General features: G+C 36.7%; 1 long non-coding RNA gene and 2 pseudogenes across 1 annotated transcript; 1 reads left to right on the top strand and 2 right to left on the bottom strand.

Annotated features, from left to right (window-relative positions):
• The first annotated feature begins 424 nt into the window (after nucleotides 1–424).
• On the top strand, nucleotides 425–2,878 carry LOC127097301 (uncharacterized). Its single transcript, XR_007792976.1, has 2 exons — nucleotides 425–2,094; nucleotides 2,294–2,878. It is a non-coding gene; the product is annotated as an uncharacterized LOC127097301 (long non-coding RNA).
• A 2,821-nt stretch (nucleotides 2,879–5,699) lies between these two features.
• Nucleotides 5,700–6,263, bottom strand: LOC127093712 (heat shock 70 kDa protein 3-like; annotated as a pseudogene).
• A 2-nt stretch (nucleotides 6,264–6,265) lies between these two features.
• LOC127093711 (DNA topoisomerase 2-like) lies at nucleotides 6,266–23,917 on the bottom strand (annotated as a pseudogene).
• Between the last annotated feature and the right edge of the window lie 1,055 nt (nucleotides 23,918–24,972).

Genomic DNA, 24,972 nt, shown 5'->3' with positions numbered 1-24,972 from the left:
TTATTCAAAGAATAATGAGGCGTGCGCCCCCTATTCCCTTATCCAAGTTTAATTAGCGTGTTTTAGTCGGAAGTCGATAATTTGTGCAATATGGCGTACACCAATTATTCAAATAATCGAGAGATGGCGAGGAGAACGCCTCCCATCTTTTATCATCCGAGGTTTGATTTGTAAAAGATATTCTTAGATGTCGTATTTGATTTGCGTAGATAGTTCGAATTTTGGATTGGTAGGTTTTGATCGAAAGACAATTTGAGCAATGTGGCGTACGCCAATTATTCAAATAATCAAGGAATGGTGAGGCGTACGCCTCCCATTCTCTATCGAAGTTTAAGTTATTAAGTTGATCTTGAAACTGTGTTTGATATAATAGGTGACTTAAGAATATTTGATTGTGGTTTAATTTGGTGACGAAAATCCGAGCAATATGGCGTACGCCAATTATTCGAATAATCGAAAGATAATGAGGCGTACGCCTCCTATCCTTTTATTTAGAATTTGTAATTGATTTAAAAGAAAATGTGATTTGAATATGATGGTTGGAGTTTAAAAATGATTTGAATTTAAAAATTATATTTACTTTGGAGCAAGTGATTTGAAATTATATGATTAAGGTTTAATCGGGTGACAAGAACTCGAGCAATATAGCGTACGCCAATTATTCAAGTGCTTCAGAAATAGTGAAGCGTACGCTTCCTATCTCCTTTTCATCCCAAGATTTATGTTAAGAATATTCTTAAGTGTTATATTAATTTAGAAAAATGGTTTGATTTTCGTACGATTAATGTTTTGATTGGACGACGAGAATTCAAGCAATATGGCGAACGCCGATTATTCGAATGATCGAGAGATAACGAAGCGGAAGCTTACTATACCCTTTTTCGTCCAAATATTTAACTTATAAAAATAAAGTTCTTTTTGGAGTGTATGGATAGGAAAATGATTTGGATTCGACTTTGTTAGAATCTCTCGGGTCTTAAATGGATTACTTGGTGTTGGACCAAGATAATTAAATTGTTTTGAAACAATAAAAATGGATTATTTACTTTGTATTAGTAACTAAATTCTTATTTAATTAATTATAATATTCTAATGAAACAAATGAAACATGAATAAAGACTCAATAATTATTACTACTATTACCAATTATACTTGTGTTTTTTAAGTATACACATGAGTTAAAAATATAAAAGAGAAAGAAAACAAAATGGAATAAACCAAAAGCTGGGGTAAGGCCTGCATAAGGGGTTAGCTTAAAAAAAAAACAAGCCACAAGGGACCACGAGGCCCAAGGGCGCTTTTCTTCTGTCGGATTGGGCCGGAAGCCCATAAAAGCTCCATCCTAGTGGGAAAACCAAACAGAATTTAAACCAGCAGAAGAAAAAAGGGCGGATGCAGCCACGTGGCCCCCACCCAGCTTTGGTACACGAACAATATGTGTTGGTAGACGAACATCTCCATTAATCCGTCTTATTTCCAATTTTCAAAAGCAGAGTAATTATTCAAACCAACACAGTAGCCAAGACCTAGTCTAAATCGGAACTTGGGAAGGCCAGATGAGTGACAACACATTTAATCTTAATTAAGGCTATTAAAACTATCATAATATATAAAAGCAAAATAACACATTTGGAGAAAGAAAAAAAAATAAAACATGCTTGGCTCTTCTCATGTTCCTATTATCCTATCCCGTCGTTCTCATCAGAGAGGAGCGGCGGCGCCGCCCCCGAACATGAAAATTTTAACACAAACCCACCCTTGAATTGATCCCCAAGCTCGAATCCGAAACCAACTCCCTTTATATACCTACCGATTGCTCTAATAAAAAACTCAACCTTGATTTTGCCAAAACCTATACTAAACAACTACTCCTAAAACAAAATCTTGATCTAATGAACCAAACAAAATGCATCATACAAGAGGAGTTTCTATGGAAAGCCAAGGTCAAAGCTCGGGTTAAAGACACACAAAGTAAGACTAACCTTCGATGGATCTTAATCGCGCTCAAATGTGCGTCTTGATCGTGAAAAAAAGAAAAACAAAAGAAGAAAAGAAAAGTAGCGACCGAGAGTTTACCGAAGGACGGATCCGCAGGTATCACTTTCTCTTTATCCTTTGCTCGTCCTACTTGTTATCTTCCTCTTTTTTCTCTGTTGCTCTTCTATTTACCGTCGCTCCCTTTATGATTTGGACAAGGGTTTTAGCTCAAACTCGCCGAGATCCAAGGTGAAATCTTTACAAGCTTTTAGGAAACGTTGGAGCTTTACACAGTGTTTTGGGTTATTTTTTGCAGGGTAACGACGCTAGTCCAGGGTCTTTTATGAAGTATTGCTTTGATGGGTGCTCTAGGTTTTTAGAAGGAAAATCTTGTTGTCCATCTGTTAACCTCTCTCTCTGTTTTTGAAGAACTCTCAATCTTAGAAAACAACTTCTCCCTTTTTCGATTTTCTCATCCCCAGATTATGTGGGATTTTGTTTGTTCCTGTTTTAGATCAACTTTGACATGCTTTTCGGATGTTTATGTTAATTTGCTGGGTAAAGCTTTAATCTTAGTGATTTATTTTGTTGTTTTGCAGTTTCTTAAGAGCTTTTGGAAAGTGCTTTTAAAATAAACTGCTTTTGTTCTCTGCATATTACAACTTTGGAAGTGACTTGATGAAGGTGGCTTGTAAGAAATGCCAAACTTGGGGGCGCCAACTTTTGGTCACCAACAACACCTTTTTTTATTTAATTAGAAAATGTAATTATTTAAGGTTTTCTTTTAAGACAAATGTGTATATTTGGATTTATTTGTAACTTATTGAATTACAAGTCTAATAGCAATTGTAACTTGTTGGATTTGGGAAAGAATTGAATTACTAAAGTGTATTTTCTATTATTTGGAATATTGTTTGGATTATTATTTATTTGTGCAATTGGTCTCTTTTTTTTAAATTTTAAATTTTGTCTTAACAATTTAATTGTATTAATAAAAAAGAAAATTCTAAGCTATATCTCAAATTTAAAAATGGGTTGGGCCCAAAAATGTAATTTTAATGGATTTTCAACTCGATTAACTTTAGCACATTAATAAAACATGCCAAAAGGTCTAGCATAAAACATGCTACAAAAAAATGTTGCAATTTCAAACTTGATCCTAAAAACCAATCTAATACTCATATATGTGGTATCCTGATATAAACTAAACACAGTCATATTTAGAAAAGATGCAAGTTTAGTTTAAGGTTTTTTTTATGAACGGTTTAGAGATTTGGTCTTTGTTTGAAATGTGCAAATGGGTTTAATGACAAGTGATCATAAAAATAATCATGTCTCTTAATACTTACTGATAATCGAATGGACTTTTGGATCAGTGTCGTAAAAAGATTCAAACCATATTTTGCAACATTAATCATGGACATGTCTATGTAAATGGCCCCTTTGAAACAAAGCAATCTCATGGATAAACCAAAATGGCCGGACAAAATTGGGGTATGACAATAATGACCAATTAAATTGAGTTCAGAAAAATTGTATTAAAACCAAAATAACCCACAATTGAAATCCTAAAGAAACAACAGTTAGAGTACCGCCAAATGACGGTCCTCACATCCTAGTATTAATAAATTAGCTGGACATGCTTATGACAAACATGAAAACATAGTTTTGAAACTTAGAAGTAAACATTTTGGAAAGGTAATTGAAAGCAATACGGTGCGAGAAATAAGACTTAGAAATAAAAGAAGTTGTGAGAGACGAGGAAAGTAAAGTGCGAGTAAATAAACAAAGCGATAATAAAATGCGTAATATGATAATAACTTGCTCCAAATAGAGGCTTGAATCTGGTACATAATAAATTGATGAAGATTTTTAAGAAATATAAATGGAGGCAAGATTAAACTGTGATACAATAAAGTGCTCCAAACTTCGTACAAACTTAATGCTCTCTGGTGCTATAACCCCTCGATGTGACAAGTTATAATTTTAACCGGTAATTCTAGTGCTTAAGATTGTGCTAAGCTTGGATGCCTCGGAAAATGAAGCTTATCGCCTATTTATAATGTTCCAAGGTCCAAAATATTAAGTGGGAAGCTTTTTCATTCATGGGAGAGAATGTATGAGTGCATGGAGTGAGTGGGAGACCAAGCAAGTCCATTTTCTAACTGCCTGACCTTCACAAAGGATGGCGAATGTCATGCCAAGGTGGCGAACACCACCTTTCCAACGTGTGGAAGAATGGGTAAATCTTTCCGTTGGTGAGTGGGACACGTCACTCTTTATATGGCATTCTCCATGGCAAATGTTATGTAGGCCATCTTGTGTGTAATTTCCCATTGTTTCTTTGTTTTGCATCTGAATTGCTTCGTTTCTTCACACATGGATCCTATATGGTCAAATACCTTAAATGCAGACAAAATACCCACATAACACTGGAAATGGAGGTAAAACGATAATAAAACATGTATAAAACGAGTCAAAATAACGGTGTAATTTGGTGTTATAAAATCCCCCAAAGAAAACCTTAACCCATTTTGATTACACAATCCTAAATTGGACCTTATCAATCTTTTTTGCCAACAAACAATAACAAATGATTATGTGTAGTTGATGAATGCGTCAAAAGAGGTTGAAGATGATGAGAATTCTTTGTATCTTTCAGGATTCAATGCTTATAAATGACGCATGAATACATATTTATATGTATGTGTGAATGTAGAAAAGAAATGAGTAAAAATATATTTTTATCCAAAATGTAATTTTTAAAATTTGGTACAGAATGTATTAAATCTAAAATGGAATGAGTCAATACATCAGTTGAATGAGTTAATACGAAGCAAACAAAGACGATACATTGTAGGTATTAACTAGTTTGAGAGAAAAATGTTTCAGGATGAGTCAACTCTAAACACGGGAGAGTCGATCCATCCGCTCAATGTATCAACCCATTTTTCATTTGTATCGACTCATTTGAGGCAATGACAATCTTTGAAAAACATCTTTCAGATTGAGTCGACCCAAACAAGAATGAGTTGACCCAATCACAGGATGTATCGAATCATTACTCGATTGTATCGACTCATTAGAGGCAAACCCAAACTCATTTGAATTCCACGTAGTATGTATCAACCCATACTCAACATGTATCAATAAGAAGATGGTTTGAGATATTTACAGGTGTTTTGGAGAGAAGACGAATATTTATGGCTTACAAGCTCTTACAGCTTGAGCCTAATATTCGGGATTATGACTGGATATTCCATCCAGGATAATCTTTTTCTTCAAATTTTAAAGAGAAAAAGGATTTGGCGATTTCAGAAAATAAATCGGTGGAGTTCTCAATCATTCAATTTTTATTGTTCACTCTCAAAATGAATTTGAAATCAAATGAATAAATAAGTGATCAAATAATTAAAAACAAATTATAAATATAAAAAGAATATGCACGTATATGAGATGCAGATTTTAATGAGAAAAAGGATTTGGCGATTTCAGAAAATAAATCGGTGGAATTCTCAATCATTCAATTTTTATTGTTCACTCTCAAAATGAATTTGAAATCAAATGAATAAATAAGTGATCAAATAATTAAAAACAAATTATAAATATAAAAAGAATATGCACGTATATGAGATGCACAAGCAATTAAAGGATGTTAAAATGAAATTAGGGCCCAAAGCCCATTCCACAATTAAATCCCTAGCTCTAATAATAAAACAAAATTAAAATGAATAATAATAATGAGAGTTGATAGGGGAGTAGAAATCAATTCCCTCAAATAGAGAGTCAATTTCAATGGTAGTCTGGGCAGTAGATGAAAGAGTTCTTTTCGCCCTCTCACATGCAGTCCTCAATCGCCTGAGTGCCCTAGGGTTACCGCTGATGTCCTTCTTGTTCTTTCTCTTGAACTCTTGAACAAAATGGTTCACCATTTTATTGTCAAAATCCTCACCTCCAAGATGGGTGTCTCCGGCAGTGGCTTTCACCTCAAAGATACCCTCTTCAATAGTAAGCAAAGAGACATCAAAAGTACCACCACCAAGGTCAAAAATCAAGACATTCTTTTCACCAACACTTGTTGATTTCTTGTCTAGCCCATATGCGATGGCAGCAACAGTGGACTCATTGATGATTCACATGACATTAAGACCAGCAATAACACCAACATCCTTGGTAGCTTGACGCTGAGAATCAACAAAGTAAGCAGGGACAGTAACAACGACATTCTTAATTGCAGAGCCAAGGTAAGCTTCAACAATCTCACGCATCTTCATCAGAACCATTGAAGACCATCAGCAGTCTCAATGATAAACTCAGTGAAAAAAATATTCGTGAGCTCAGCACCATCACCATTCCGTCCACCGGTAGTTTTCTTCACATTATCATCATGGTTACTACTAGTAAGAAGGTGACCGAAGATCAACTCAGGAACATAAATCTTCTCCTCCTGATGAATCTCAACCGGAACACCGTCGCCGTTGTTGTAAACAGAAACCGCGTTCGCTTCCGGATCTATCGTAACCTTCAACGAATCCATAGACGGATCTCTCTGTTATTATCGGCCGCGTTAACGAGGATCTCGTCGAAGATCTTCAAGAGTCCAGGAACATACGAACAGCACGGTGAACCATTTCATCGTTTTCGTAAACCCAGAGATCTGAGTGTGTTTTTTTAATTGAACCGACGTAGGTATCCGGACGGTGGAGAATGTGTTCGAGCTGTGTTTTCTTTTGGTACATTTATTCGATTGTTTTTCGAAGGAATGTTAGCGGCGTTGCTAGTTTGGGGAGGGCGTTTTTCGTGGTGGTTGGTGGTGGTTGTGTTTGGAGTGGTGAAGACGGATGATTTTGACGGTAGATGGTGGGTTTGCGGCGGCTTGAGGGTTTGCTCGCAGGATTGTTGGTGTCGTTGGGTGGAGGTGAGGACGAACGACGATAAAAACGCGAACGGTGGAGAAGAATGAAGGGTGGAGATTGGAGGTTGAGGAAGCATTAGGTTTGTGGTTGCCGGCGTGGTGCTTTTCCGGAGGATTGAGAGTGGATGGAGCAGGTGGAGAGAGATGGAGGGTGAGAAGGATGGTGATTTTGTGAGTGTGTGTTGTTGTATGAGTTCTGGCAGTGTGTCTGTTAATGTTTTTGTTGGACTACACGTGGGGGTATCCGGTTGTTGGTAGGTGGAGAGTGAAGAGAGAGGGCATTTGGGGTCTGTGCCGCTAGGCATCTGTTGGTTTTCTTCTTTCATTCACCAGCATCTTTAGTATTTATAGTGTCAAACTAGGGTTATTAATTTGAGACAAATACCAAAATGCCCCTCTTTTCAAAGTTTTAGAACAAAATGAGTTTTAAGAACTAATTAAAATTAAATTAAATCATTCTAACAAAAAAACTATATTAAACTGAAACAAAGACGTAGAAAATTCTAATTAATTGAATCAAATATTTTGACAAAGAGATAAAAATAAAATGTCTCAAAATGGATAAAGGTCGGGCGCAAAAGTGCTCGAAAAATTAAAATGAATGCACCAAAATGATCATTGCGAAATAAACTTATTGGAAAAATACAGCGTTTCTTTTAATTTTAAAATAAATTTTGACCGGTTAAACAGGCTCGAGCTGATCAAAAGGTGACCGAAAAATTAGCTGAAAAATAAATCGAGCATACCATGTTAAACTACGTGAAACATAGATTAATAAAACTGATGTCTGCAAGCTTGAGTTTGAAAAATTTTCGCCCACCATTTTGACACACATTCGATAATTGGTTTAACCGCTTCGTCTGTAAATCTGAAAATTCATTTCGACTGACATTCTAGGCATTATGCGGTATGGAATGCATGGTATGCTATGCAGAGATGCAATAACTATGATGAATGTATTGAATCAGCGATACAGGGTCAAAATTGGGGTGTGACAGTGCCCCTATTTAAGTATCTTCAACACGAGAATATGAAGAAGTACACTCTTCATATGATCATAGTGGGAGATAGTTAAATACTAAGAAGACCCGAATTTTGATCCTGAAATGCAAATGATAGGATATGATATGAGATGAATGCCTGAATGAATGACTCTTTTTTTATTTGATTTGCTAGGGATATGATCAGACATAAGATAAACCCTAGCATGATGCTTTATGATGGATACAAAATGAAACAAAGATCTGTGGGGGATGCTGATGGTCCACAGGGAGACAGACAAATGGTTGATGATGGTATCTTAGCATGCTTGGGTTCATCCAAATCCTTGCAAAAATCCCAACTCATCTCCCTCTCATTAAGAGCTCTCACACCTAAGCCACTCGGGTTCATCATCTGAACCTGAGCTAGCTCTGAGCAAACCTCTTATCATCTTTTCCGGAGCATACTCAGAGAAAAAAGAAAATGAGTAGAAGGAGAATACGAAGAAAATCATCAAATATATATAGGAAGAGATAATTCAAACTCATACCTTTAAGGTTGGACCTCACCAGAGCTTCAAAGCTCTGACGAGGTATTCTTTTCCCTTATTTCTTGCATTTGTTTCACACATACTCATTGATCCATGAAGTTTGTATTTTTGTTTTCACCCTTGGCAATAACGATGTTGACGACGGCGAAAGAATCTCTGCTTCCAGGTAAAGGTTCTTAGTCTATCTCTCTCTTGCTTTAACTTCTAAATTCTTCTTCTTTCCCTTCTTGGCTAGAAAGCTTCTGAGTGGTTGATGTTGTTGATTGAACTCTCTCAATGAGTATGGTGAGGTTGATTCAACTAGAGAAGGAGAGATTGAGTTCAGATTCTGAGAGGTTAATGGTGATAGTGAATGAATGATGAAGCTGAGGGTGATGAAGATGAGTGTGTTGAGAGTCAAAAAATGATTGAGGGATTTTTGTGTTGATGATTCATGGTTTAGATGAGAAAATGATTGATCTTTTTGTTGTAGCTAGAGAATGAGGATTATATATGTTGTTATTGTTATTGGGATTAGAAAATTCCGTTATGGAAGTTTGTGAATTCAGTTGGAATGTGTGAATGAAGGAAATGGTTAATTATTCTATATTATTGACTTTGAAAGTTAATTAGTGAGTGATAGGTGATGTGGCATTAGTTGGTTAGTTCAATTAGCATGGCTAGTTCAATTAGTTAGTAGGAATTGAAATGTGAATGTGTTTAATTTGTTTTTGTGATGAGTGATGATAAGTCATTTTTGATGATGATATGCTTGAGTGTTATGTCTGCTCAGTTAGATTGCATGACATATAAGTTGATTTGATTAACTGAATTGGATATAGATTTGCATATGAATCATGTTTGATGCTTGCTGCACGGCTTGATTGCACTCTGGTTTAGGTTTGGCTCATGGTGTAGCAAATTATATGCAGCTTGGTCTTTGCTTGGTCTGTGTTTGCATGGTGATGTTAATGGTATGTTATGCTGCATTTGTTTTTGGCTATGCCCGAAATTGCTTGATCTTGAAATGGTGTGTTTGGTCTAAATATTGTCATGTATTGATGCAGGTTTACACTTGTTCAACTGCTATTGAATTAGACTGGTGTGCATATCTTGCTTGGCTTGGCATGTTGGTTCTGCAAATTGGTCATGGTGTGGTTTTGCAGGGCTGCACAACCTACATGGTTATGTATGTGGTTTTGCTAGCAAACCATATTAGGACCTTGCTTCATGTTGCAAGTTGCATTTGGATATGAGATGAACTGACGAAAATTAGTTAGGCAACCCCAAAGGCGGGTTAACCCCTTGATTTTGGATGTTGTGAAAAATGAGATCTATATTGCACCAGAACAAAAAGAGAAAACTACTTTCACTTGCCTATTCTACATTTTTACCTATAGAAGAATGTTCTTTGATCTTGGAATAAAAAGCGAAGGCACAAATAAAAATTCAAAATAAATTAACACCGTCTTAAGTTATTCCTTGAAAGTTGACATTGGAAGAAGAAACTATACAAGAGCTCTGATTGGGTAAGGCTTCTTATTCGTTCATCTATCCGTCTTGACTCCTCGGATGTGTTCTCCCTCCCTCTCTCTCTCTCTCTCTCTCTTATTTTATACTCGTCTCTTTCATTGAGGATAATGTGTGTTTTAAGTGTGGGGGAGGGATGTCGTTTACTCTATTTTTGCTGGTTTCTGATTTTCTCTTTAAAAAGAGTTAACTAAAAAATGCATGATTTTTTGTTGTTTTTTGGGATTGCAAGTGTTTTGTAAGTAATTTTTTTGTACTCTTGAATAAATATTTGTGTTGTGATGTGGGTGACTTTCTTTGCTTGCCTAGTATTATAAAGTGGACTTGATTCTAAAGTATGCATAATCTGTGGTAGATCATTATCCTTGGTGAGAATTTGAGCCTTATAATAGATGAAATACAAATTTCCATTAATTTTTCTTTCTTGTGTGATTTCACTCAGGTTTGTTAGTTACTCTAGAACTTGACCCGACTCTTGTTGAAACTTTTTGTTTGCATGTGCACATTGGTATGATAAAGACATCTTATTTTCGTTTTATTTTTATCCACTTAGCCAAATAAGTCAACCTTGGAATTATCATCCTTGGTTTGAAGCTCCTTTGAGTCTATTTATTCCATTTTTTGTTTATAACTCAATACAATCTTAAAGGTGAAAAATAATGGTATACCCTATTTGAGGGGATGAGTGATTCTTGTTTGGAGTTTGTGTGGGGTTGAATTATTATATTTGTGATATTTTAAAACTTTGCAGACGAAAGAAAGAAAAAAACGAAGAAAAAAAGGAAGAAAATTCATGTTCCTATCGTATTCCTTCAGGAAAACAAATGAAAAGAAATAAAAAACAAAAAGAAAAGAGAAGAGAAAATGGTCGTAAAGAATTTGAGGGAAAGTGAATCAAATACTGTTTAGTTCGACTCCCAAAGTCCCTTTCTATTCTCTTTAATCCTTTTAAATTTTAGCTTAGTACCCCTTAGGATTTTTCTCACTCTTACATTGGCCATGTTACAACCCGAATGAAGTCCTTTTGATCTTTGTGTGCATGTATTTCAAGTGTGGATTTTAGAGTCTTGTCAAGTTAATGGTAGTGCTAGCTTTCATGATATGCTTTGAGTGTAAATAGATAACATAAATACTTGAGAGTTGAGAGATCTTTATCCTGTGAGGATCTTGCTACTTATGATATACTCTTTGGTAAAGTTCCTTTTATTTGCTTTGATTGTCATAAGAAGTTACTCATTAACACCATATTCCATGAATCTTAGAATGAGACTTTTGCTTATCCCTATGTGATTCTGAAAGTCATTGAAATTGCATGCTATGTTTTTTTTTGTTGATTTTTATTTTGAATTTTGAAGTTAGAGTTTTACTCGGAGTGCAAAAGTTCAAATGTGAGAGGATTTGATCAGTGCATTTTGATGCACCCTGTTTTACATTGATAAGAGAAAAAGCTATAAGTTTGATGTTGAAGTCAAAATCCAATTTGGAGTGCAGAAGAGTTAAATAATTAGTTTCCGTAACAGACTTAATAAAGTAATTAGTTTTTAGGCATAATTTATGTTTATCTGGCCGAGTGCTCTTAGAGTCTGATTTTTTTTTGTATTATTTATGGAAACACAGAATACTACTACTAAGTGTTCAGTTTACACAAAATTAGAATATACTAATACGAATTCCATGGAGAGCTAAACAACCAAAGGTTGATCTACTGATTTTAGATTCCATCAAAACTTTAAGGTTATTATAATTTCCAATTCAATTATGATTCCTTTTCATTTATGTCTATCAATCTCATTTAATTAATTCGATTTCTTATAGAATAGATTTAACTAAATTCAATTGATGCCTGTTTCTTAATTTAATTGCGTTTAACATTGCTTTTTTGTTAATTTGCATTAGTTTTAACCAAATGCTTAATTCAACAAATAGGAATGTAATTCATATAGTATCGATGACTCTTGTTTGTTCGATGTTGTAATCGAACACTAATCGAATCCACTTAAGTAATTGGGATGATAATAATCGATTATATATCAGAAACCAAACCAGTAGATTAACTTGTTCATCATATTTGTTTTATGTTTATCTATTTACGATTCAAGTTTCTGAAACCTTGAACCCCCTATTTCTTTTTCATATTTGTTTGTCTATTTTCAGGGTTGTAGTATAGTGGTAAGTATCTCAACTCATTAAATGACTCTGTAAGCTTCTGTCTTGAATTGCTCCGAACTTTTTCCAAAAAATTAGAAAAAAAATCCTCTATTTTCTAGAAATTGCAAATTCCTTTATTTTCCATTTTTTTTTCTATTTTCACATTTTCAAAAAATCCAAAAAAATATTGTTGATACGTTATTTCACTTTATTTGTTTTTAGTCATATTTTAATAATTTTTAGATTTTATTTTATTCGTTTTTGTTAGACTTTATTAGATTTTAATCGTTTTATTAGATTTTCCGTCATATTTTATTATACTTTATTTTCACTATTTATTTTACTGAAATTATCATTATCGTTATGTTTTATTTGTTGCATGACTATATCCTAATATGGCTAAAGCTCAACGAACTCTAAGAGAATTTACCACACCTGATTCAATTTTTGTTGATTTTCCATCACTGCCTGATTTTGTGATACTTACATCTGTGATACATGTATTGACACTCACCTTTGTTATGTTTGTGGTGAGATAAAAGATTCCTTCCAGGGTGATACTAACTCTTCTACAATGACCCCATCTTTGTATTGTTTCTATAGGTGACATTGTTCTCAACACTCCAACCCCTCGAAAAAAAATCACCCATTGAACAATCACCATCTTTAAAGCTGAAACCACTACCTGGCAATTTAAAATATGCATTTCTAGAGAGTCTAGAAAAGCTATTGATAATAATGTTATCTAAATTTGAATCTGAACAAGAACAAAAGTTGTTACAAGTATTTAGAAAACATAAGAAAGCATCTGGATGAACCTTGGCTGACATTCCTGGTATTAGCTCATCAACGTGTATGCATCAGATACTTATTAAGGATGGGAAAAAATTAGTTAGGCATCCCTAAAGGCGACTTAAACCCTTGATTTTGGATGTTGTAAAAAATGAGATATATATTGCACCAGAAGACAAAGAGAATGCCACTTTTGTTAGACTATGGCACGGATCTAGAAGGGGGGGTTGAATAGATCCCAATTAAAAAGTTGAATCGGCGCTACCAATTTAAAAGAAAAATTGGTTTTAAAATGTTTTTAGGTGCGGAAGCTGCCGAGGAAAATTAGTCTAAAACGAACCGTTATTGGAAAACCGGATATGCGTTAAGCTAATGGATATTTGATTAAAAGAGATACAATTCACTACACACAATGCACAATCAATTATATAGTTCACTTATTTGCAAGCCTAGTTCCAATGAATCAAAATACCAAATTGAAACTCAATGCAAACTTAAGGCAACTTTGGCTTAGGCAATTTTACAAACACTTGGTGTGCACAAACACTCCAAGTGGTATTTAAGTTGAATAGGTGATTTGATTTATCCTAGTACAATATGTTATTGTACTTAGTATTCCAACAACAGTTTGAAACACTTACTCAACTTAAATCAATGTTTGTCAAAAAATTGCTTAAACTAAAATCACTTAAATTTTAAGCTGAAAATTGAATTGTGCAGAAAATTAAAGGAGACAGAGATTTGATGAGGCAGTTCCCCCGCCGTCCTCGCTTCGGGGTACGTCTGCCCTCAATTCTAAAAATAGAATTGAGATGATTAATAGATATCACCTGTGATGTTTAATCGTTTTTACAAGGAGTGCAAAGTATGTAAACAACAGAATTTCCAATATGTTGAATGATACTTCTTCTCCTTGCCCCTTGATTCAAGATGAATCAAGACCTTTGATTGTTGATGCCTGACCTCCGTTTCCTGCCACTCGTTGATGAACCTTCCGTTCTTCAACCCCTTGGCCCGGCTGATCACGAACACGAACGAATCAAACCCGGATTCTTCACTGCTCAATCACCGACTCCGCTACTAAACTGATGAAGACTTTCTCTTATCAGTTACCTTCGCTCAGCTGAATGATAATGAAGCAATCCGTCCAAAAACCCCCAAACGCAAACCGGTATTGGAGGATAAAACCCTAATGGTTTTATTCAAGAAAGAACCTGCCAAGACTTCAACTCGAACCCGATTCTTCAATCGCTACCTCGAACCTTATCACCTTCAAGCTGTCACAAATCGCATCAAAAGTTATTGTGTGCAGTTGATGTATTTTGAGCTGTTGAAGATGAAGATGATGAATCTTTGACAACTATTTCACTCTTTCTTGTTTCCTTGAACACTTGTACTCAAAATAGCAAATGTTGGTTAATAGAAGTGTTTTTACTTCTATTTATAGTAACAGACAAAACCAAACAGACATAACAGAAATTTAAACTTTGAAATAACTCAGAAAACTGAGTTTGCGCGCGAACGGTCGACCATAGGGTCGGCGTGCGCTGACCCGTGGGGCACGCGCCGACTGCATGCGTCGACGCAAGGGATTTTTGCGCCGACCCGTGAGTTAAGCGTCGACCCTATGCGTCGACGCAAAGAGTTCTTGCGCTGACTCCCTCCAGTTTGGACAGAGCCTTTGCGCCGACCCGTGAGCTTTGAGCTGACCCCTATGGTCGACTCAAAGCCTTCAAATCTGCAAAAAAAACGTGATTAGTGATTTACATATATTTGGTCATGATCACACTTTGTCTATATTTTTTTGATGATTATGGTAGCTTTAGGATAACGTGAAAAAGGATATGGTGGGTAATGTGTTGCATTTGTTCGTAGACTTGCATGATGGTCTTTTGTCATCATCGAAACTTGATATCGTATGTTGTATGACACTTTGTCTTTACATACTCCCCCTTTTTGATGATGACAACCCGTATAACTCAGCGTGACGAACATTATGCAGTATTGACACATTTTGCACACTCCCCCTTTCTTTTGTAATCTAAGGCCATTTGCAGTTTGTCAGACTGTTTGTTTGTCAGCATTTTTCTCCCCCTTTGACAACATCAAAAAGAGAGATAGAGTAGGTATTCAAGATTGCAACGAAAAATTCACAGGCAGAGTAGAAATATAGATAACAACGAAATAATATCACACAAGTATCATTTCTTAACAATAGGCATTAATTAAGAAGGAGAGAATACATAATGAAGTTGTGGTGCATACACCGGCAAGGCAACAACAAAATACATGCAGAAATAACAGACAACATATAATGTGCATATGAATGGCTATTGTCTTAAGTGACGGTGGCCTGGATGGTAGCATACGCCTGGGTTTCTGCTAGGGTCAGCCAGAGTTTCTAGGTAATCAGAAACACCTTCTAGATGCCTAAGACTCCCGGTGACTTGCCGATCCAAATCTGCATACCGTTCATTTAGACCTGTGGTGAGATTGTCGAGCCGCTCATTTTGAGTTTGAAGTTGACTGTGAATTTGAGCAAGTCGGTCATCTTGGGATTGCATGAATGTTTGTTGTGCAAGTTGCATGCCTCGCATCATCTCCAACAGTTCTGAAGAGTCAGCTTGATGTGGAGGGGATGGAGGAAGTTCTTCCTCAACATGGTGATATGGCTGGTAAAATTCACGTTGAGTTGTCCAACCTGAATGTTGCCATTCACCCCAGCCACCCCATTGTGGAGCATTTTCTTCATATGTATCCGGCTGCTGTACCCAAGCAGAGCCGGAGTAGTCATGCGTGCCAACTGGTGGAGGACTTTCATCTCCACCAATGAAAGCATCATCGTGCCTTATTTCTTCTTCTTCTTCTTCTTATTCTTCTTGTTCTCTTTCCACTTCATCTTCTTGTTCTTCGCTTTCATCACTATCAGCCCTTGGAGAAACGTATCCTCTTCTAACAAACTTATATTTCTTCCGCTCCTTGCACCATACATAACCCAAGTTTAGAGAGTGATTCTTAGAGAGGGAGATTTTTCAATTAATAGTGGGAAGGTTAGGGTTTTGGGAAGATGGAAGAACAAAGAGCACTAGCTAGTGGGTAGGTGCAGGTTACAAGGTAGTGGGTAGTTGGAAGGGTGTGGAGTGTAAATGCACGGTTAATGATGGAATGCATGAGAGATGATTCAAATTCTTCTGCAGAAAAACGGAATTTTTGAGCGATGCGTCGACCATACCCCTGTATGCGTCGACGCATACTGTTTGATTTTTGAAAAAATGCAGAAATTAATTAATCATGCGTCGACCATAACCCTGATGCGGTCGACTCATACTGTACAAATTTTCATTTTCCCTTATTTAGCACATGCAATGACCAGTTTGATGCATAAACAACAGTATATACAGCAATACACAACCAGATGGATATATTAATAGTATGTATATATAAATCACATCATTTTGAGATAAAATTTTGTCATGAGATTTAGCAGAGATATAGAGAGAGAGGAACGATATCACCTTAATGCCGGAGTGACTTAATGAACATTATACATGAGCTTGCAACAACAAAAATTTGTTAGAAGTACAGTATTAAAGATTAAGATGGAAGAATGTAGACAGCAGATTAGAGTGCCCGTTCCGAAATATCGAGGATGCCAAGTTCTCGGCGAATATGAAAGAAAGGTTCATTTGCTAGCGGCTTTGTGAAAATGTCCGCTAGTTGATTTTCAGTGTTTACGTGTTCAAACACGATGTCACCTTTCTCTACATGATCCCGAAGAAAGTGGTGTCGAATTTCGATATGCTTAGTGCGAGAATGTAGCACAGGATTTTTTGTTAGGTTAATAGCACTCGTGTTGTCACAAAATATGGGGATACGTTCCAGTTTTAGGTTAAAATCCAATAGTTGTTGCTTGATCCATAAGATTTGGGCACAACAACTACCGGCTGCAACGTATTCCGCTTCGGCGGTTGACAAAGCAACAGAAACTTGTTTCTTGCTATGCCAACTAACCAAGGAGTTTGAAAATAGATGACAAGTGCCACTTGTGCTTTTCCTATCCGATTTGCAACCGACAAAGTCGGAATCGGAAAAACCTACCAAAGAACAATCATTACCTTTGGAATACCATAGTCCGTACTTCGGAGTACCGGATAAATATCGAAGTATCCGTTTAACGGCCTTTAAATGGGATTCCTTGGGACATGATTGGTATCTAGCACACATGCATACGCTAAACATAATATCGGGACGGGAAGCAGTAAGGTAAAGGAGTGAACCAATCATACCTCTATACCGTTTTACATCTACTTCCTTACCGTCTTCATCCTTGTTCAAGTTGGTACACGTAGGCATGGGGGTGTCTATGGCCTTAGCTTTTGCCATGTCAAATCTCTTGATAAGGTCCAAACAATACTTTGTCTGGCTCACGAACGTTCCTTCTTTGAGCTGTTTGATTTGTAGACCGAGGAAGTATGTGAGCTCCCCCATCATACTCATCTCGAACTCACCCTGCATAAGGTCAGAAAACTCTCTCACAAGCTTCATGTTAGTAGATCCAAAAATGATATCATCCACATAAATTTGCACTAGTATCAAGTGCTTTCCTTGACGTTTAATGAAGAGGGTTGTGTCAACCTTTCCTCTTGAGTAACCTTGATCTAATAGGAACTTTCTTAGTCTCTCATACCAAGCTCTAGGAGCCTGTTTGAGGCCATACAAAGCCCTTTTTAGTTTATAAACATGATCAGGATACTCATGGGATTCGAAACCCGGAGGTTGTGCGACATACACTTCTTCATTTATGTGACCGTTAAGGAAGACACTCTTTACATCCATTTGAAATAGCTTAAAATCCTTTGCACAAGCGAAGGCAAGGAGAAGGCGTATAGCCTCGAGTCGGGCAACCGGCGCATAAGTTTCCTCATAGTCGATGCCTTCCTCTTGGTTATACCCTTGCGCGACTAAACGCGCCTTATTGCGGGTTATTACCCCGTTTTCGTCCAGCTTGTTCCTAAACACCCATCGGGTGCCGATTACTCGATGATCTCGCGGAGGAGGGACAAGGTCCCAAACCTCATTTCTGGTGAACTGGTTAAGTTCCTCCTGCATTGATAAAAACCAGTGTTCATCGAGTAGGGCTTCTTTAGGGTTTTTAGGCTCCATCTGCGAAACGAAAGCGAAGTGATAACAGAAATTACTTAGCTTGGATCGAGTTGTTACACCCTTTGAGATATCTCCGATAATGTTGTCGATTGGATGATCTTTAGAAGACTTCCAAGCTTGTGGAAGATCATCGTTTGAAGGCGGATGATCTACCTTGGTTTCATCATGGAGTACATCTTTGTCCTCCTCAATTTTGATTGTGTCGGGTTGATCAATCCCCGGCTCGCCATCATTGAGTATGTCTTTGGTAGATGTACCTGCACCATGAAAAACACTATCCTTTCCGACGTTTCTCGGATTGGATTCATCAAAGGTAACGTGCACAGACTCTTCTACTGTAAGTAATCGCTTGTTGTAAATTCTATATGCTTTGCTAGATTGAGAGTATCCGAGGAAGAAACCTTCGTCGGCCTTGGAATCGAATTTTCCTAAGTTTTCCTTTCCATTGTTCAACACAAAACATTTGCAACCAAAGACATGTAAGTGAGAAACATTTGGCTTTCGCCCTTTTAAAAGCTCATACGGTGTTTTGTTTAGAATAGGGCGAATAAGCACCCTATTTAAAACATAACAAGCCGTACTAATGGCGTCGGCCCAAAAATATTTCGGTAACCCACTTTCATTGATCATTGTTCTTCCCAATTCTTCTAAAATTCGGTTTTTACGCTCCACAACCCCGTTTTGTTGAGGAGTACGTGGAGCGGAGAAGTTATGATCAATACCGTGGTTACCGCAATATTCTTCAAATAAGTGATTTTCAAACTCACCTCCATGATCACTTCTAATTGCAACAATGTTTGTGTTTAGTTTATTTTGGGAAAGCTTGGCAAATCGTTCAAAGGCTGCGAATGTGTCGCTCTTACTTACTAAGAAAATAGTCCAACAAAATCTAGAAAAGTCGTCCACTATTACGAAACCGTAATAGTTTCCTCCTAGACTTTTAATCCTAGATGGCCCAAATAAATCCATATGGAGAAGCTCGAGAGGTCTCGTTGTTGAAACGATATTTTTGGATTTAAAGGAGATCCTCGTTTGCTTCCCCTTTTGACAAGCATCACAAAGGTGATCCTTGGTGAACTTAATTTTGGGGAGACCTAGGACTAGATCTTTAGAGACAATTTTATTTAGTAAATCGAAATTAACATGTGTTAAACGTCTATGCCATAACCATGAATCTTCATTCATTGTTACAAGACATTTGTCACTTGTTAACGATACTTCATTTAGGTCAAGCATATAGACATTATTCACACGAAGACCATTAAACATGCTCTTCTTATCATCAGTATGCACAATTTTGCAACAATCTTTTGAAAACGATACATTGTATCCTTTGTCGCATAACTGACTGATGCTAAGTAGGTTATGTTTAAGACCTTCGACAAGCAATACGTCAGAAATAGTAGTGGAAGAGGGATTACCTACACTACCTTTACCAAGTATTGCTCCTCGGTTATTATCACCATAAGTTACATATCCCTTCTTCTTAGCCACGAAGTCAATGAAGAGAGATATGTCTCCTGACATATGCCTTGAGCATCCACTATCGAGAACCCATCTTCTCTCGGTAGTCTCGAGGCATTGTACCTGTGATAAGATAATTAACAAAAGGAGGTACCCAATGGCTTATTGGGTCCTGAGTGGTGAGAAGCAAAATGGTTGCATTTGGGCATCCATTGATAAATGCCTTTAGGAACTAAAAATCTCCTAAATCTACATTTAGCAATGGAATGTCCTTTTTTGCAACAATAGAGACAAGAGAACTTTTCACTTTGATTACTTTTGCTACCTTCGTCCTTTACAACATATTTGTATTTTTGATATGGATTAACCATACTTTTTCGAAAGTTAGACTTATCAATAGCAAAAGTAATCTTGGGCTCAAGAGCCTTGTCAAGTTTGGCTTTTAGGTTCCTTACTTCACCTTGCCAAATGTAACAAGTATCACACCCATAGTTCATCATTCTACTTTTAAGGTCCTCATAACTAGTTTTTGTGCTTTCCACTATAGAAGCCTTGAGTGCCTCAAGTTTCCTTTCGGATTCTTGGATTTTTTGTTCTAAATGAGAAAAAAATTTCTTATTTGAGGCAAGCTTTTTAAAGGCCTCTTTTGCTTCATAGTGTAAAGTTTCAAAAACAGTTTGTAATTCATGATGAGACATACTAGAGGAGTTTTCGTATTTAGCATGTCGTACCTGTTTCTTCTTATTCCTTTGATGAGCAGAGAGACATAGATTTGCGTTTTCATCTTCATCACTTGAGCTTTCATTATCCGAGGAGTCGCTATCGCTTTCCCAAGCAATGTATGCCCTCCTTGGCTTTGATGGTTTCTTATGTGATTTGTATGAATCCTTTTCTTTTGTCTTTTTGTTCATCGGACAATCCGGTTTGTAGTGACCCGGCTTTCCACATTTGTAGCACGACCCTCTAGTTGTTTTTCCTTTGAAGTCATCATTTTTGGAGAACCTAGATTGCTTCCGGAAGTTTACTAAGTTCTTCTCGGAATGTTGGATGCCGTTCTTTCTCACGTAACGGTTGTAACGTTTGACGAACAGCCCCATATCTTCACTCTTGTCCTCTTCTTCTTCGTCACTCGATGAATAATCACTTAGCTCTTTTGCTTGAGACTTTGAGGAGGAAGTCTTCAGAGCTATTAATTTCTTTTCGCTCACCTTGGCTTTGTCTTTCTTTTCTTTCTTTTCATGTTGTTCCAAGCTTAATAGAACTTGTTCATGCTCTTGTAGTTTGCCGAACAATGTTGTCAAGTCCAATATGGTAAGATCGTTTGCCTCTTTGATGGCGGTCACTTTCGGCTGCCATTCCCTGTTAAGACATCTTAAGATTTTATTAGTAGCAACATCATTGGAAATAGGTTTACCTAGTGAATGTAATCGATTGATTAGATGAGTGAATCTCTTTTGCATGTCGGCAATGGTTTCCCCTTGCTCCATGAAAAAGAGATCAAACTCTTGCGTTAGTGTATTGATTCTAGCCAATTTAACATCATTTGTCCCCTCATGTGCAATTTGTAGTGAATCCCACATGGCCTTAGCAGTAGGACAATGGGATACACGATAGTATTCATCTACACCTAATGAGGATATAAGGATGTTTTTGGCTTTCCAATCATAATTGTATTTCTTTTCATCATCATCGGTCCATTGTGCTTCGGGCTTAGGCACAACTTCGTTGTTCTCATTGGTCATGGTTATTTGAATTGGACCATTGAGAATAACATTCCATATCTTTCTATCTATGGAATTTATGTGCACCCGCATACAGTCTTTCCAATAACTATAGTTTTCACCATTGAAAACGGGAGCTCTATTATAAGCCCCTTTAGGTTCGTTAGCCATTTTCTATCAAAGTTATATTTTGAAGCACGGAATAAACCGGAGCTCCTGATACCACTTGTTAGACTATGGCACGGATCTAGAAGGGGGGGTTGAATAGATCCCAATTAAAAAGTTGAATCGGTGCTACCAATTTAAAAGAAAAATTGGTTTTAAAATGTTTTTAGGTGCGGAAGCTGCCGAGGAAAATTAGTCTAAAACGAACCGTTATTGGAAAACCGGATATGCGTTAAGCTAATGGATATTTGATTAAAAGAGATACAATTCACTACACACAATGCACAATCAATTATATAGTTCACTTATTTGCAAGCCTAGTTCCAATGAATCAAAATACCAAATTGAAACTCAATGCAAACTTAAGGCAACTTTGGCTTAGGCAATTTTACAAACACTTGGTGTGCACAAACACTCCAAGTGGTATTTAAGTTGAATAGGTGATTTGATTTATCCTAGTACAATATGTTATTGTACTTAGTATTCCAACAACAGTTTGAAACACTTACTCAACTTAAATCAATGTTTGTCAAAAAATTGCTTAAACTAAAATCACTTAAATTTTAAGCTGAAAATTGAATTGTGCAGAAAATTAAAGGAGACAGAGATTTGATGAGGCAGTTCCCCCGCCGTCCTCGCTTCGGGGTACGTCTGCCCTCAATTCTAAAAATAGAATTGAGATGATTAATAGATATCACCTGTGATGTTTAATCGTTTTTACAAGGAGTGCAAAGTATGTAAACAACAGAATTTCCAATATGTTGAATGATACTTCTTCTCCTTGCCCCTTGATTCAAGATGAATCAAGACCTTTGATTGTTGATGCCTGACCTCCGTTTCCTGCCACTCGTTGATGAACCTTCCGTTCTTCAACCCCTTGGCCCGGCTGATCACGAACACGAACGAATCAAACCCGGATTCTTCACTGCTCAATCACCGACTCCGCTACTAAACTGATGAAGACTTTCTCTTATCAGTTACCTTCGCTCAGCTGAATGATAATGAAGCAATCCGTCCAAAAACCCCCAAACGCAAACCGGTATTGGAGGATAAAACCCTAATGGTTTTATTCAAGAAAGAACCTGCCAAGACTTCAACTCGAACCCGATTCTTCAATCGCTACCTCGAACCTTATCACCTTCAAGCTGTCACAAATCGCATCAAAAGTTATTGTGTGCAGTTGATGTATTTTGAGCTGTTGAAGATGAAGATGATGAATCTTTGACAACTATTTCACTCTTTCTTGTTTCCTTGAACACTTGTACTCAAAATAGCAAATGTTGGTTAATAGAAGTGTTTTTACTTCTATTTATAGTAACAGACATAACAGAAATTTAAACTTTGAAATAACTTAGAAAACTGAGTTTGCGCGCGAACGGTCGACCATAGGGTCGGCGTGCGCTGACCCGTGGGGCACGCGCCGACTGCATGCGTCGACGCAAGGGATTTTTGCGCCGACCCGTGAGTTAAGCGTCGACCTTATGCGTCGACGCAAAGAGTTCTTGCGCTGACTCCCTCCAGTTTGGACAGAGCCTTTGCGCCGACCCGTGAGCTTTGAGCTGACCCCTATGGTCGACTCAAAGCCTTCAATTCTGCAAAAAAAACGTGATTAGTGATTTACATATATTTGGTCATGATCACACTTTGTCTATATTTTTTTGATGATTATGGTAGCTTTAGGATAACGTGAAAAAGGATATGGTGGGTAATGTGTTGCATTTGTTCGTAGACTTGCATGATGGTCTTTTGTCATCATCGAAACTTGATATCGTATGTTGTATGACACTTTGTCTTTACAACTTTCAATTGCCCATTCAACATTCTTAGCTATAGATGAAAGTTCTTTGACCCTGGAATAAAACGAAAATTCCATTTATCTATTTATGATTCATATTTTTGAAACCTTGAAACCCCTTTTTTTATATCGGTTAATCTTACTCGGATTCCTTGCAATACAACTCGAGTGTGGCTTCCGTATACAAAATTTTATTAACTCTATTTTGATCTGTGTGCCACAGCGGATCACCCGCTAATATTTGTATGAATAATTTCCTAAAGGCCTGAACTTCTAGTTCGACCTATCTTATTGGTCTTAATAAATGTTTCTTTAATACAATCAATACAAGTCCCCAAATAATTGAAAATTAAGGAAGTTAGAATATCATCTCTAATTAACCTTTCAACTCTTTCCTTAGAGATATGGCCTAAACACCCGTGCCACAACAAATATGATTTTTCTCTAATTTTAGACCTTTTAGAAATGGAGTTCTCGACATTCAATGATGAGGAAATTTTATCACAATCCAAATATAACTTATATAAACCATCAAACAAGATACCATTACCAACAACTTGAGAATTCAACATAAAAATTATTTTTCCAACATAAAACGTAAACTTAAATCCAAGTCTATCCATATAAGACACTGAAATCAAATTCCTCCTAAAAGAAGGTAGATTAAATGTATCTTTCAAAACAACTTCAAAACCAGTTCCTAGAACTAAGCTAACATCTCCCACTAGCTCCACCATGACTTCGAGATCATTTCCCACCGGGAGCTTGATTTCTCTCAAATTTGGTCTCCGCTGGTTTCTGAACTCCTGTAAGGACACAACAATATGGGTTCTATAACCACTATCAAGCCACCAATAATTAGTTGGAACATCAACTAAGTTAGACTTAAAATAGACAAAAGATAAATGATTACCTCCAGATTTGTTCTTGTTGTCTAAGCAAGCTTTAAAAGCATGACAATCAGTTTTCTTATGCCGTTTTTATTTACACCAGAAGCACCAAAATGTTTTCTTATGCCATTATTTTCTTATGCTATCAAGATAAGTTTAATTAACTTGGATATGACTTAGGGGAAGCTTACAAAACTCAACCTTTGAACTATAGACTCAGGGGGAGCTTATAAACCTCAAACACTAATGTTGTCAAGTTAGTTAAACTGACCAACCATTATTCTTAAATACCTTTGTTTGTCATCATTAAAAAGGGGGAGATTGTTGGAACAAAAAGTGTTCATATCCCTTGGGTTTTGATGATGAAAAAATACGTAAAGAATAATTGGGTATACTAACGTATATTCGAGTGTGTAGGATCATAAGCTTAAATTTCTACTCAGAATTGACCTTGATGAAATCATATGTTGAAAAGCTAATAGTTTCAGATTCTAAAGGATCAAAATATGGTGACTCTGATCGTGCTATTTCAGCTTCTAAAGGATCATAATTTCAACATGGTTTCTCTGCTTTTGGTAACAGCTCAGAATCTGAAGACCTTAGTTAAAGGTGCTAAGCTTCTGATCCGTTTTCTATCTCCATAGCAGACCAATCTTGTCAACGCCAGACTTATGGAAAAAGTTAACTAGAGTCTATTAGTGCAAGGCTCAAGGAAAGTTTATGTGACCTCTTAAGTCTGCGCCAATGTTTGATCTATACCTAGTATGAAAAAGAAGCAGTGAAATATGTTATTACCCAATGGTTGAAGATCTTAACAAGATCCATTTTCCAATGTCTCTCTCTTGGAACTATTGCTTTTCAAATATCACTTGTGAAAACTACTTTCCAACGACTCTTTTTCC

This window comes from Lathyrus oleraceus, chromosome 6 (assembly GCF_024323335.1).
Source record: "Lathyrus oleraceus cultivar Zhongwan6 chromosome 6, CAAS_Psat_ZW6_1.0, whole genome shotgun sequence".
Lineage (NCBI taxonomy): Eukaryota > Viridiplantae > Streptophyta > Magnoliopsida > Fabales > Fabaceae > Lathyrus > Lathyrus oleraceus.
Note: the sequence above shows the minus strand (reverse complement) of the source record. Positions and strands in the feature narration are given on the sequence as shown.